We start from the raw sequence: 10,391 nt of genomic DNA, 5'->3' as shown, positions 1-10,391 counted from the left end.
AAAGGGCAGTTTGAATTATTAGCAATAACATTGCAACTGTCAGCTGATGTAAACCTATGTGATTGGATGTTATAGACCCCCATACATATCCCCATGTACAATTATGTGTACAGATGTAGGATCTTAATAATTTGATCACCCCCACTGCAGAAAAACTTTCCAGCAATGCAGGAAATGTAAAACTTGTAGTGTATTTGAGGTTTAAAAAAGCTTCTGAAGTTTGTAATTTTCCACTTTGAGTTCTCTGTCTCAGTAGTAGTAGACTGTTAGGAGTGTTTTACTGTCATTCACTATACTAACATTACACCAACCTGTCTCAGTAGTAGTAGACTGTTAGGAGGGTTTTACTGTCATTCACTATACTAACATAACACCAACCTGTCTCAGTAGTAGTAGACTGTTAGGAGGGTTTTACTGTCCTTCACTATACTAACATTACACCAACCTGTCTTAGTAGTAGTAGACTGTTAGGAGGGTTTTACTGTCCTTCACTATACTAACATTACACCAACCTGTCTCAGTAGTAGTAGACTGTTAGGAGGGTTTTACTGTCATTCACTATACTAACATTACACCAACCTGTCTCAGTAGTAGTAGACTGTTAGGAGGGTTTTACTGTCATTCACTATACTAACATTACACCAACCTGTCTCAGTAGTAGTAGACTGTTAGGAGTGTTTTACTGTCATTCACTATACTAACATTACACCAACCTGTCTCAGTAGTAGTAGACTGTTAGGAGGGTTTTACTGTCCTTCACTATACTAACATTACACCAACCTGTCTCAGTAGTAGTAGACTGTTAGGAGTGTTTTACTGTCATTCACTATACTAACATTACACCAACCTGTCTCAGTAGTAGTAGACTGTTAGGAGGGTTTTACTGTCCTTCACTATACTAACATTACACCAACCTGTCTCAGTAGTAGTAGACTGTTAGGAGGGTTTTACTGTCATTCACTATACTAACATTACACCAACCTGTCTCAGTAGTAGTAGACTGTTAGGAGGGTTTTACTGTCATTCACTATACTAACATTACACCAACCTGTCTCAGTAGTAGTAGACTGTTAGGAGGGTTTTACTGTCCTTCACTATACTAACATTACACCAACCTGTCTCAGTAGTAGTAGACTGTTAGGAGGGTTTTACTGTCCTTCACTATACTAACATTACACCAACCTGTCTCAGTAGTAGTAGACTGTTAGGAGGGTTTTACTGTCATTCACTATACTAACATTACACCAACCTGTCTCAGTAGTAGTAGACTGTTAGGAGGGTTTTACTGTCATTCACTATACTAACATTACACCAACCTGTCTCAGTAGTAGTAGACTGTTAGGAGTGTTTTACTGTCATTCACTATACTAACATTACACCAACCTGTCTCAGTAGTAGTAGACTGTTAGGAGGGTTTTACTGTCCTTCACTATACTAACATTACACCAACCTGTCTCAGTAGTAGTAGACTGTTAGGAGGGTTTTACTGTCATTCACTATACTAACATTACACCAACCTGTCTCAGTAGTAGTAGACTGTTAGGAGGGTTTTACTGTCATTCACTATACTAACATGACACCAACCTGTCTCAGTAGTAGTAGACTGTTAGGAGGGTTTTACTGTCCTTCACTATACTAACATTACACCAACCTGTCTAAGTAGTAGTAGACTGTTAGGAGGGTTTTACTGTCATTCACTATACTAACATGACACCAACCTGTCTCAGTAGTAGTAGACTGTTAGGAGGGTTTTACTGTCCTTCACTATACTAACATTACACCAACCTGTCTCAGTAGTAGTAGACTGTTAGGAGTGTTTTACTGTCATTCACTATACTAACATTACACCAACCTGTCTCAGTAGTAGTAGACTGTTAGGAGGGTTTTACTGTCCTTCACTATACTAACATTACACCAACCTGTCTCAGTAGTAGTAGACTGCTAGGAGGGTTTTACTGTCCTTCACTATACTAACATTACACCAACCTGTCTCAGTAGTAGTAGACTGTTAGGAGGGTTTTACTGTCCTTCACTATACTAACATTACACCAACCTGTCTCAGTAGTAGTAGACTGTTAGGAGGGTTTTACTGTCATTCACTATACTAACATTACACCAACCTGTCTCAGTAGTAGTAGACTGTTAGGAGGGTTTTACTGTCATTCACTATACTAACATTATACCAACCTGTCTCAGTAGTAGTAGACTGTTAGGAGTGTTTTACTGTCATTCACTATACTAACATTACACCAACCTGTCTCAGTAGTAGTAGACTGTTAGGAGGGTTTTACTGTCATTCACTATACTAACATTACACCAACCTGTCTCAGTAGTAGTAGACTGTTAGGAGGGTTTTACTGTCAGTCACTATACTAACATAACACCAACCTGTCTCAGTAGTAGTAGACTGTTAGGAGGGTTTTACTGTCCTTCACTATACTAACATTACACCAACCTGTCTCAGTAGTAGTAGACTGTTAGGAGGGTTTTACTGTCATTCACTATACTAACATTACACCAACCTGTCTCAGTAGTAGTAGACTGTTAGGAGTGTTTTACTGTCATTCACTATACTAACATTACACCAACCTGTCTCAGTAGTAGTAGACTGTTAGGAGGGTTTTACTGTCATTCACTATACTAACATTACACCAACCTGTCTCAGTAGTAGTAGACTGTTAGGAGGGTTTTACTGTCATTCACTATACTAACATTACACCAACCTGTCTCAGTAGTAGTAGACTGTTATGAGGGTTTTACTGTCATTCACTATACTAACATTACACCAACCTGTCTCAGTAGTAGTAGACTGTTAGGAGTGTTTTACTGTCATTCACTATACTAACATTACACCAACCTGTCTCAGTAGTAGTAGACTGTTAGGAGGGTTTTACTGTCATTCACTATACTAACATTACACCAACCTGTCTCAGTAGTAGTAGACTGTTAGGAGGGTTTTACTGTCATTCACTATACTAACATTACACCAACCTGTCTCAGTAGTAGTAGACTGTTAGGAGTGTTTTACTGTCATTCACTATACTAACATTACACCAACCTGTCTCAGTAGTAGTAGACTGTTAGGAGGGTTTTACTGTCATTCACTATACTAACATGACACCAACCTGTCTCAGTAGTAGTAGACTGTTAGGAGTGTTTTACTGTCATTCACTATACTAACATTACATTTAATTTATCTACACACTTTACAATAATCCCTGGCAGGATTCTCACCTTGAAACTTCATTGTGATTTTTTTCTGTTCTGTTGTGTATATTCTGATGGATGAGGTCTGAGCTGGAATGTGAAGCTAACTGAAGCTGGCTAGCTTTAGAAAACCAGTATATCAAGCCTGTATCATAGTTTACCCCTCAGGCTACGTTCAGGTTTCAGCAAGAGGCAGGTATCAACATGCCGAGTCGTAGGCGACAACCTGGGTTGTATTCGTTAGTTTACTCCACAGCCAACAGTTTTGAAACATTGCATAAACAGTTTACTCCAAACACTGTACAACGTGGACTAAACGGTTTCTGTTGCCAAACGTTTTGCTACGGTGGGCACTAATGAATACACACAAACTGTTTTGAGGAAGTGTAAGTTGTTGTTAGGCTCTCGAACAATATTTATTTGTCTCTCTTTCACACAACATACATTCCTGAGTGAAAAGAGTTAACTGTAGATTATAAAGAGAACATGTTTGTTTGTTGCTTGTTGTGTTTTAAGTCTGTTTTCAGAAGACAAGTCTATAGACCTATGATAGGGTACACTCTTAGAATAAAGGGTTCCAAACGGGTCCTCCGGCTGTCCCCATAGGAGAACGCTTTTGGGTTCCAGGTAGAACCCTTCTGGCTTCCATGTAGAACCCTCGGTGGAAAGGGTTCTTCACGGAACCCAAAAGTGTTCTACCTACTACCAAAAAAAGGGTTCTACAAAGGGTTCTCCTATGGGGACAGCCAAAGAACCATTTTAGATTCTAGATAGTGTAGGAGCGATCACCCTGGGGCACACAGATGGGCACAGAACGAATTCACCCCACGCATCTAATTTATATCAAAAACATTTTAAGGAGAGTAGGACTATTATAACACTGTCCACCAAAAATATCATCAACTATATTAATACACATAACAATATCACCAACTATATGAATACACATAACAATATCATCAACTATATGAATACACATAACAATATAATTAACTATATTAGTACACATAACAATATCATCAACTATATGAATACACACAACAATATCATCAACTATATGAATACACACAACAATATCATCAACTATATGAATACACACAACAATATCATCGACTATATGAATACACATAACAATATCACCAACTATATGAAAACACATGACAATATCATCAACTATATGAATACACATAACAATATCATCAACTATATGAATACACACAACAATATCATCAACTATATGAATACACATAACAATATCATCAACTATATGAATACACACAACAATATCATCAACTATATGAATACACACAACAATATCATCAACTATATGAATACACATAACAATATCATCAACTATATGAATACACATAACAATATCATCAACTATATTAATACACATAACAATATCATCAACTATATGAATACACACAACAATATCATCAACTATATGAATACACATAACAATATCATCAACTATATGAATACACACAACAATATCATCAACTATATGAATACACATAACAATAATATCAACTATATGAATACACATAACAATATCATCAACTATATGAATACACATAACAATATCATCAACTATATGAATACACATAACAATATCATCAACTATATTAATACACATAACAATATCATCAACTATATGAATACACACAACAATATCATCAACTATATTAATACACACAACAATATCATCAACTATATGAATACACACGACAATATCATCAACTATATTAATACACACGACAATCGTCGTCTTACCTTTTATCTCTCAATAGAAACAGAGTCTGAATGATCATTCGGTCGTCGAAAGTTACTTTCGTTTGCTCTGCTCATTTCCATATCAGGTTCTACCTGTTCTCTCTCCGAGTCCCTCTCTCTTTACAGCTCTTACAATGTGCCTTGGCAAACATTCTACACCTGTCTGGAAGTCTATTGGAGGGATGGTGGTGTTCTATTGTGTTGAGACCTGGTGACTGAGACGGCCGTGGCATATTGTGAAACATGAGCAAGTGCAGCAGTCTTCATCACTGAAGCTCCTGCCAATCGTGCCCCAACAATCACCAATCGTTAAGCTCTTCCCGAGCAGGGTCACAGTCTCTCCTGGTTGCAGCTCTTCTCTCTCCCCAGGGGTAGCAGCTCCTCTCGCCCCAGGGGTAGCAGCTCCTCTCTCCCCAGGGGTAGCAGCTCCTCTCTCCCCAGGGGTAGCAGCTCCTCTCTCCCCAGGGGTAGCAGCTCCTCTCACCCCAGGGGTAGCAGCTCCTCTCTCCCCAGGGGTAGCAGCTCCTCTCTCCCCAGGGGTAGCAGTTCCTCTCTCTCCCCAGGGGTAGCAGCTCCTCTCTCCCCAGGGGTAGCAGCTCCTCTCTCCCCAGGGGTTGCAGCTCCTCTCTCTCCCCAGGGATAGCAGCTCCTCTCTCTCCCCAGGGGTAGCAGCTCCTCTCTCTCCCCAGGGGTAGCAGCTCCTCTCTCCCCAGGGGTAGCACCTCCTCTCTCCCCAGGGGTAGCAGCTCCTCTCTCTCCCCAGGAGTAGCAGCTTCTCTCTCCCCAGGGGTAGCAGCTCCTCTCTCCCCAGGGGTAGCAGCTTCTCTCTCCCCAGGGGTAGCAGCTCCTCTCTCCCCAGGGGTAGCAGCGGGTAGCAGCTCCTCTCTCCCCAGGGGTAGCAGCTCCTCTCTCCCCAGGGGTAGCAGCTCCTCTCTCCCCAGGGGTAGCAGCTCCTCTCTCCCCAGGGGTAGCAGCTCTTCTCTCCCCAGGGGTAGCAGCTCCTCTCTCTCCCCAGGGGTAGCACCTCCTCTCTCCCCTAGGATGTGAAGACATTGGTGGCTTAGCCCATAGCCAGTAGGGTGGTCCGGGATGGAATTTCAACAGCTAAAACCATGAATTCAACACCAGTGTATTGCCAAAAATCACTCAAGAACTTCAAACATAGACTCTGACCTGTCTAATGAGCCAAACTGATTAAAGAATCCCACAGTACCTAAACACACTCTCTCTCTCTCTCTCTCTCTCTCTCTCTCTCTCTCTCTCTCTCTCTCTCTCTCTCTCTCTCTCTCTCTCTCTCTCTCTCTCACACTCACTCACTCACTCACTCACTCACTCACTCACTCACTCACTCACTCACTCACTCAGACTCACAAACAGTGCAGTAATTAGAACCCCTATACTGTACACTCCCCTCCTCTGCCTCTCTCCATCACTTTCTCTGTGTCGTCTGTTGCTGTCTCTGTGTCTTGTCTGGTGTCTCTCTCCATCATATCCTATTCTTCTGTTGCTGTCTCTGTGTCTTGTCTGGTGTCTCTCTCCATCATATCCTATTCTTCTGTTGATGTCTCTGTGTCTTGTCTGGTGTCTCTCTCCATCACCAGAATAATTCGTGAAGGTTAGGCCTACTACAATACAACATTCAAAACATGAAAACACAACTACATAACTAGCCTGTTCAACCTCTCTTTCGTATCGTCTGAGATCGCTAAAGACTGGAAAGATGCCGCGGTCATCCCCCTCTTCAAAGGGGGTGACACTCTAGACCCAAACTGTTAAAGACCTATATCTATCCTACCCTGCCTTTCTAAAGTCTTCGAAAGCCAAGTTAATGAACAGATCACCGACCATCTCAAATCCCACCGTACCTTCTCCGCTATGCAATCTGGTTTCAGAGCTGATCATGGGTGCACCTCAGCCACGCTCAAGGTCCTTAACGATATCATAACCGCCATTGATAAAAGACAATACTGTGCAGCCACTCTTCATCGACCTGGCCAAGGCTTTCGACTCTGTCAATCATCGCATTCTTATCAGCAGACTCAACAGCCTTGGTTTCTCAAATGATTGCCTCGCCTGGTTCACCAACTACTTCTCAGATAGAGTTCAGTGTGTCAAATCGGAGGGCCTGTTGTCCGGACCTCTGGCAGTCTCTATGGGGGTGCCACAGGGTTCAATTCTCGGGCCAACTCTTTTCTCTATATACATCAATGATGTCGCTCTTGCTGCTGGTGAGTCTCTGATCCACCTCTACGCAGACGACACCATTCTGTATACATCTGGCCCTTCTTTGGACACTGTGTTAACAAACCTCCAAACGACCTTCAATGCCATACAACTCTGCAACAAAGCATCCTTCACTCATGCTGCCAAACACACCCTTGTAAAACTGACTACCGATCCTTGACTTCGGTGATGTCATTTACAAAATATCCTCCAACACTCTACTCAGCAAATTGGATGTAGTCTATCACAGTGCCATCCGTTTTGTCACCAAAGCCCGATATACTACCCATCACTGCGACCTGTATGCTCTCGTTGGCTGGCCCTCGCTTCATATTCGTCGCCAAACCCACTGGCTCCAGGTCATCTATAAGCCTTTGCTAGGTAAAGCCACGCCTTATCTCAGCTCACTGGTCACAATAGCAGCACCCACCCGTAGCACGCGCTCCAGCAGGTATATTTCACTGGTCACCCCCAAAGCCAATTCCTCCTTTGGCCGCCTTTCCTTCCAGTTCCCTGCTGCCAATGACTGGAATGAACTGCAAAAATCACTGAAGCTGGAGACTCACATCTCCCTCACTAACTTTAAGCATCAGCTGTCAGAGCAGCTTACCGATCATTGCACCTGTCCATAGCCCATCTGTAAATTGCCCAACCAACTGCCTCATCCCCATTTTGTTATTTTTGTTATCCTTTGCACCCCAGTATCTCTACTTGCACATTCATCTTCTGCACATCTATCACTCCAGTGTTTAATTGCTAAATTGTAATTAGTTCTCTACTCTGGCCTATTTATTGCCTTACCTCCCTAATCTTACTACATTTGCACACACTGTATATATACTTTTCTATTGTGTTATTGACTGTACGTTTGTTTATTGTGATAATCTTCATCGTCTGAAGAGGAAGAATCATCGGACCAATATGCAGCGGGTATATTGCTCATCTTCGTATTTATTGAAGGTAAACACACTCAAACAAAATAATGACGATAACAGTCCAGTAAGGTGCACAGACTAAACCGGAAACAACCACCCACAAACACAAGTGAAAACGAACACACTAAATATGGCCTCCAATTAGAGACAACAACCACCAGCTGCCTCTAATTGGAGGTCATTGAAAAAAACACAACATAGAAAGAGAAACCTAGAATAAACATAGAAATAGAAAATATAGAACATACATCAAAACCCCGAAACACACAAAACTAACACCCCCCTGCCACGCCCTGACCAAACTACAATAACAAATAACCCCTTTTACTGGTCAGGACGTGACATTTATCCCATGTGTAACTCTGTGTTGTTTGTGTCACACTGCTTTGCTTTATCTTGGCCAGGTCGCAGTTGTAAATGAGAACTTGTTCTCAGCTGGCCACCTGGTTAAATAATGGTACATAAAATAAGAAATAACACAGAACTCTCAACGAGTTCCATCAAACAGAAAAACAACAAGAAAGCTGAATAAACACATTCAGATTTCTAGATATTGCACTTTTCTTTTGCGTTTTAGGGGTCATAGGTCAGATCAGTGGTCATGGTTGATATGCATGGACTAAAAAACAAACTTGAAACCATTTTTCTCAGATTCGCTGTTTGTGTAGACTGCTCCTTGTCTTTGTAGGGCAGTAGTTCAGGTGGCTGTTTGTGTAGACTGCTCCTTGTCTTTTCTAGGGCAGTAGTTCAGGTGGCTGTTTGTGTAGATGCTGTTTGTCTTTTCTAGGGCAGTAGTTCAGGTGGCTGTTTGTGTAGATGCTGTTTGTCTTTGTAGGGCAGTAGTTCAGGTGGCTGTTTGTGTAGACTGCTCCATGTCTTTGTAGGGCAGTAGTTCAGGTGGCTGTTTGTGTAGACTGCTCCTTGTCTTTGTAGGGCAGTAGTTCAGGTGGCTGTTTGTGTAGACTGCTCCTTGTCTTTTCTAGGGCAGTAGTTCAGGTGGCTGTTTGTGTAGATGCTGTTTGTCTTTGTAGGACAGTAGTTCAGGTGGCTGTTTGTGTAGATGCTGTTTGTCTTTGTAGGGCAGTAGTTCAGGTGGCTGTTTGTGTAGACTGCTCCTTGTCTTTCTAGGGCAGTAGTTCAGGTGACTGTTTGTGTAGATGCTCCTTGTCTTTGTAGGACAGTAGTTCAGGTGGCTGTTTGTGTAGACTGCTCCTTGTATTTCTAGGGCAGTAGTTCAGGTGGCTGTTTGTGTAGATGCTGTTTGTCTTTGTAGGGCAGTAGTTCAGGTGGCTGTTTGTGTAGATGCTGTTTGTCTTTGTAGGACAGTAGTTCAGGTGGCTGTTTGTGTAGACTGCTCCTTGTCTTTGTAGGACAGTAGTTCAGGTGGCTGTTTGTGTAGACTGCTCCTTGTCTTTCTAGGACAGTAGTTCAGGTGGCTGTTTGTGTAGATGCTGTTTGTCTTTGTAGGGCAGTAGTTCAGGTGGCTGTTTGTGTAGACTGCTCCTTGTCTTTTCTAGGGCAGTAGTTCAGGTGGCTGTTTGTGTAGATGCTGTTTGTCTTTGTGGGACAGTAGTTCAGGTGGCTGTTTGTGTAGATGCTGTTTGTCTTTCTAGGGCAGTAGTTCAGGTGGCTGCCCTTGCTCTTAGTCTGCCTCCTGTCTCTCCTATCATCATAGACAGTTGTGGAAAAAGTACCCAATTGTCATACCTGAGTAAAAGTCTAAAAATATTTGGTTTTAAATATACTTAAGTATGAAAAGTCAAATTAAAAGTATAAATGGTTTCAAATTCCTTCTATTAAGAAAAGCAGGTGTCACCATTATCTTGTTTTTTAAAATGTATGGATAGGGGGCACATACCAAAACGAAGACGTAATTTACAAAAGATGCATTTGTGTTTCCTGACTCCGCCAGATCAGAGGCAGTAGAGATGACCATGTGTTGTCTTGATAAGTGAATTAGACCATTTTCCTGTCCTGTCTAAGCATTCAAAATGTAACGAGTACTTTTGGGTGTCAGGTAAAATGTATAGATTAAAAAGTATATTATTTTCTTTGGGAATGTAGTGATGTAAAATGATCAAAAATATAAATTCAAAAGTAAAGTACAGATACCCCTCAAAAAAAGACTCATGTATAGTATATTTACTGAAGTACTTTACACCACTGGCCATGAGTACACCTTCCTGAAAACAATGACTCCATACTTTGCTGAAACCTGTTCTGCCAGTTCATGTCCTTCAAGACTAGAAT

At 41.7% G+C, this 10,391-nt stretch overlaps 1 long non-coding RNA gene across 1 annotated transcript in view; it reads right to left on the bottom strand.

Moving 5' to 3' along the window:
- Positions 1–5,746, bottom strand: part of LOC115148388 (uncharacterized) — a 6,278-nt gene extending 532 nt beyond the window's left edge. Inside the window, exons 1-2 of the long non-coding RNA XR_003866649.1 lie at positions 5,706–5,746; positions 4,984–5,335 (exon numbers count right to left, since the gene is read on the bottom strand). This is a non-coding gene — a long non-coding RNA (uncharacterized LOC115148388). The remainder of the gene's footprint in view (positions 1–4,983; positions 5,336–5,705) is intronic.
- Between the last annotated feature and the right edge of the window lie 4,645 nt (positions 5,747–10,391).

The sequence above is a fragment of the Salmo trutta genome, chromosome 15, assembly GCF_901001165.1.
Source record: "Salmo trutta chromosome 15, fSalTru1.1, whole genome shotgun sequence".
NCBI lineage: Eukaryota > Metazoa > Chordata > Actinopteri > Salmoniformes > Salmonidae > Salmo > Salmo trutta.
The sequence above is the reverse complement of the archived record's forward strand: the minus strand, read 5'-3'. Positions and strand labels throughout refer to the sequence as shown.